Raw genomic sequence first — 5,424 nt, forward strand, 5'->3', positions numbered from 1 at the left:
TGAGGATGAACCCTTCGATCCTCACACCGAGCCTCAAACACTCGCCAAACCCGAACATAGACTAAGGAAGTGGAGAACTTTCACACTTGAAGTAAAGTGGCAGTTACAGGGGTGGAGTATCTATGCTTCACGCATATCCAGCATAGCTCTCTGCTTCAACGGCAGAGGAGACGAAAAATAACCAATAAGGGCTGAATAACATAGTCTGGGTAAACATATAAGTATGAGTGTAGCTTGCTTATTGCAGCGGTTACTACCCCCCTAACTAATCAAGCTTGATAGTTCACTTGGATGCAGCTCCATCACTGCTCTCTACATTAATGGTGGGGGTGGAAGGGAAATAGAACCAAAAGGTTACTAAGAGCCAAGAGAAACAGATAAGTATGAGAAAAAAAGAAGTGTGAAGCTTGCTGGGCAGACTGGATGGGCCGTTTGGTCTTCTTCTGCCGTCATTTCTATGTTTCAGCAACTGAACCCTCTCAAGGGCCATAATGTAAGACAAAATCAAGTCGGATCTTTGTGAAAAATAGTCCCCTGCTGTAGCAGATCCCTGTGGACCGGTAATTGGATAGGAGAATCCAACAGGAGCCTTCTCAGATCTCCATACCACGGCCTCCTGGGCCAATCTGGTGCTACTAGAAACACCATCCCTGTGTCTTTCGATTCTCTGAATCATTCTACCCAAATTGGGCCTTAGGGAAAAAGCATATAGAAGCTTGCCTTCCGACCACTCCTGCATGAATGCCCTAGGACGTTAGATCTCTCCTGCATCTAAGAAGCAAGGAACCTTTCCATTGTGAGATGTCATCAGCAAGTCTAGAAATGGGAGGCCCCAGCAGTCCTCTATGAGCTGGAATGCCTTGTTTGACAATTCCCATTCTCTTAGATCCAGATCTGTCTGCTGAGAAAGTCCTGCAATGTACAAGGCTGAGATCTCCTAAAGATGTACTTCTGCCCATTTCATGAGTTGGGTTATTTCCTGTGACATTTGCTGGCTCTTGGCTCCTTCCTGTCGTTCGATGTAATCCATTGTTGTTGCATTGTCTGACATTATTCGGACCGCTCAATCCTGCATGTGATCATCGAATTGCAAGCATGACAACCAAATGGCCCAGGCTTCCAGCTGATTGATGCTCTAGAGGTACTCCTCTGTACTCCAACACCCCTGCGCTTTCAGCTCCTGACAGTAAGCTTGCGCACAGGTTAGGAAAAGGGATGCTTGTAAAATTGAGCGTCCCTTTTCCTAACCTGCTGACAGCCACCTCTCCTGGGCACCTGCTGCCGAGGAGGCGCTAGGGGCGCACAATTTCCCGTAGTGCCTCCTTTGAACTGCGGCAGCCAATTTAAATCAGATGGATAGTGATCTGCATTGCTGTCCTGGCTCTCTTCACGGCAGTGAACAATCTGCAGGAGCTTGGCCATAAAGATAAATGTGATTCAAAAATAGTGTAAGCGCTATATCACAATCATGAAATAGCCATAAAATTTGTCTTCAATTAAAAAAATGGGTCAAAGCTTGTTCACAACAGTCCACCAAATAGCTGGAGGCAGAGAACACTGGCTATATTTGGTTCCATGCATGACATTTCAATCTTCCAGGATGTTTTCTATCTGACCTTAAGGTTGCCATACTCCTACAAAGGAGCACCAGAGTGAAACTGCTGAATTGGAAATCATCCAAAAACTTAATACCATCACCCTTCGTCTGAACAGAGACAATGGCTTCATGACATACTACAACCATCTATAAACTGTTATCAGATCATTCTATCTTTTCATTTATCTCAGTTGTCAGTAGTAGGCTATACTATAATGATATAGACACTCTCACCATACCATGTCCTGCCAAATCCAATGCCTTCTCTTTCGGGCCGATACAGTAAAATCGCGGGAGAGCTGGCGCACGCAGGCCACTCTCCTGTGCGCACGATTCAGTATTTTAATTTTATTTTAATTAGGGCCGGCGGTAAAAAGAGGCGCTAGGGACACTAGCGCGTCCCTAGCGCCTATTTTTTGACGGAAGCAGCAGCTGTCAGCGGGTTTGACAGCCGACGCTCAATTTTGCTGGAGTCAGTTCTCGAGCCCGCTGACAGCCATAGGTTCGGAAACCGGATGCCGGCAAAATTGAGCGTCCGGTTTTCAACCCGCCAGTCTTGGGGCCCATTTTAATTTTTTTTTAAATTATTTTTTACTTTTTTAAACTTTCGGGACCTCCGACTTAATATCACCATGATATTAAGTTGGAGGGTGCACAGAAAAGCAGTTTTTACTGCTTTTCTGTGCACTTTCCCGGTGCTGGCAGAAACTAGCGCCTACCCAAAGGTAGGCGCTAATTTCTGAAAGCAAAATGTGCGACTTGGCTGCACATTTTGCTTTCTGAATCACGCGGGAATACCTAATAGGGCCATCAACATGGATTTGCATGTTGCGGGCACTATTAGGTTCGGGGGGGGGGGGGGGGGGGTTGGACACGCGTTTTGGACGCGCTATTACCCCTTACTGAATAAGGGGTAAAGCTAGCGCGTCCAAATGCCGGCTAACAGTGTGCTCAGTCGGAGTGCACTGTACTGTATCGGCCTGTATGTTCTGTATATATTTTACCCATCTCGTGTATATCACTTTATGCCTCTGATGAAGTGGACTCTGTCCTCGAAATTTCATAAATTGCTTAGTCTATAAGGTGCAATCCGACTCCTGTCATTTTTGCTACATCATACTAACATGGATAAACCTCTGAAGATTTTTCATACATACAGGTGTCATTAAAAAAAACCCCCAACTCTGCCTCCAACTGTTCTTGACTGGTGGAGCAGAAGGATAAGGAATATTTAATAGCTTACATACACCAAAGAAACAGTGCAAAAGTGAAAGATTCTGCCCAAATTCTTTGATAAGAAATGTCTGTAAATGTGTGTGAATTTTAATGGTAGGAAGTCAGCTTACTCGTTTTTCATTGTTCACAAATCCCTCTCACTTGCTTTCTCTCCCTTTCAGACACATCTTACTGATCTGCAATAAAATCTAATTATGCAACACAACATCAAAAGTAGTGGGGACTTAAACAAGCTACATTTGTCCTAACAAGCAGGCCGATACAGAACAGTGCGCTCCGACGGAGCAATTGGTCGCGCGTTTTCCCTTACCCCGTATTCAGTAAGGGGCGGAAACTGCGCGTCCAACCCACCGAACCTAATAGCACCCTCAACATGCAAATGCATGTGGATGGCCCTATTAGGTATTCGAGCGTGATTCAGAAAGTAAAATGTGCAGCCAAGCCGCACATTTTACTTTCAGAAATTAGCGCCTACCCAAAGGTAGGCGCTAATTTCTTCCGGCACCTGGAAAGTGCACAGAAAAGCAGTAAAAACTGCTTTTCTGTGCACCCTCCGACTTAATATCATGGCGATATTAAGTTGGAGGTCCCGAAGAGTAAAAAAAAAATTTGAAGTAGGCCGGCGGCTGTCAGGTCGAAAACTGGATGCTCAATTTTGCCAGTGTCCGGTTTCCGAGCCCGTGGCTGTCAGCGGGCTTGAGAACTGACGCCGGCAAAATTGAGTGTCTGCTGTCAAACCCGCTAACAGGTGCCGCTCCTGTCAAAAAGGAGGCGCTAGGGCCGCGCTAGTGTCCCTAGCGCCTCCTTTTGCCCGTTTCTACCGCCGGGCCTCATTTGAATACTGTATTGCGCACACAGGCGAGTGGCCTGTGCGTGTGCTGGGAGAGCGGGCATTTGCCCGCTCTCCCGCGGACTTTACTGAATCGGCCTGCTTGTGTCATAATCCACTATGCTGATGGGAGGAGCAATCAGCTAGGAGTAGCAATCTCATGTATTCCATAGGCAGAATAGCAATCTGTTGTTATAGACTGCTGGAGATAGTAGTGAGTGGATCCTTGGGCCGGTGGCAGATGACCACGCCCCCGGGGGAAGATCCCGAGGGGCGTGGTCTTTTTATTAAACAGGTCTTGAAACCACCAGAGGTGGCAGTAGTGAGCTGAACTGCCCGGTAGGGCTGAAGTCCCTCAGATACTGGAACAGCGATCCCTGGATGGCTGAGCTGTTGAGAAACTGTAGGCAGGGTATGCAGAGTTCATGAACAGCACTTAGATGACAACACTCACATATTGGTCTCAGGGAGCTCAGGAGCTAGAAAGGATAGGCCCTCGAGGAGCGAGTACCTGGTTCCAGGGAAAGCTTTGAGAGAGCAATGGTAACTCACAATGTTGTAGACAGTGATGGCTTCCAGGCAGTAGAGAATGAGCAGATAGTCAGGAACGAGGGCCCTCGAGGAGCAAGTACCAGTTCCTGTCTGTAACCTGAAAAGCAAAGAGAGAGCAAGGCCCCCGAGGAGCTTAGGAAGGGTAACCTGAGTAAACCTTGTCCTAACCTTTGCTAACTCGGTGTGTTAGCGATATCAGAGACCTTTAAATAGCGGAAGCAGATGACATCCTCTCAGGGGGACGCCCCTGAGGTTCGCGCCCTTGCTGGTACTTCACTCGGAGCGCGTGTGCGTGCTCGCACTAGGCTTCAAGCAACATGGCGGTCTGCAGCGTCGAGTCGATCTGGGGACGCCGGAGAGAGACGGCAGGAAGACGTCACGGCAGCCAGCCGTCCTTCAGACCTGGAGGGAGTTGCCACAGAGGTAAAAAGGGCGGAGTGAAGACGTCGGGCAGCGACAGTCGCAACACATAGTTCATAAATTATTAGGTTTGATGCTAATTTTGGTTGTGAGAGGTAAATTAATTCATATAACTCTAACAAAATTTTATGGTGAGGATAAAAACATCTAGAAACAATAAATATGATTGTTAGATACACCAATAATTTACTGATCACAGCAAGATCACAAGTTGCATCAGACCCGATTAGTGATAAGCCCGATTTTTATTAAATCTGTAAGTAAATTATACTTGTCATCGAAACACACTTATTTGTTCCTTACTGAAATCATTTTTTCACTTCTGTTACTTGCAAATATTTTTCATATTGAGTTTGGAAGTCTGATGTATCATGTGTCCAAAGCACATTTTTCAATAAATATTCTTAAAAAAAATCTATAAGCATATTTTTCAATAAATATATATATTTTTTAAAGTGCTTCTTTTTGGGGGAAGTATTTTATAACAATTGAATTTGGATAAATGATTTTAGTGTAAAGTAATCCTTCAATTCTAATATTGTCAGTAACTGTATATAGTACCATAGGTTCTCTATTTAAATCAAAACAGTAGTTCATTTGTAGTTCATTGTTTTCTACTTGATGCATTATTTTTTTAATATAAGACATTTCCCAATTTATTTATTTATTTATTTATAACTTTTTCTATACCGAAGTTCCGGTAACAGAGTTACTTATCACTCCGGTTTACATTGCAACAGATATAAATATTAAACAATGACAACAAGTGTCAATATTAGACAAAATACTT

This window comes from Rhinatrema bivittatum, chromosome 16, assembly GCF_901001135.1.
Source record: "Rhinatrema bivittatum chromosome 16, aRhiBiv1.1, whole genome shotgun sequence".
In the NCBI taxonomy this organism is placed as follows: domain Eukaryota; kingdom Metazoa; phylum Chordata; class Amphibia; order Gymnophiona; family Rhinatrematidae; genus Rhinatrema; species Rhinatrema bivittatum.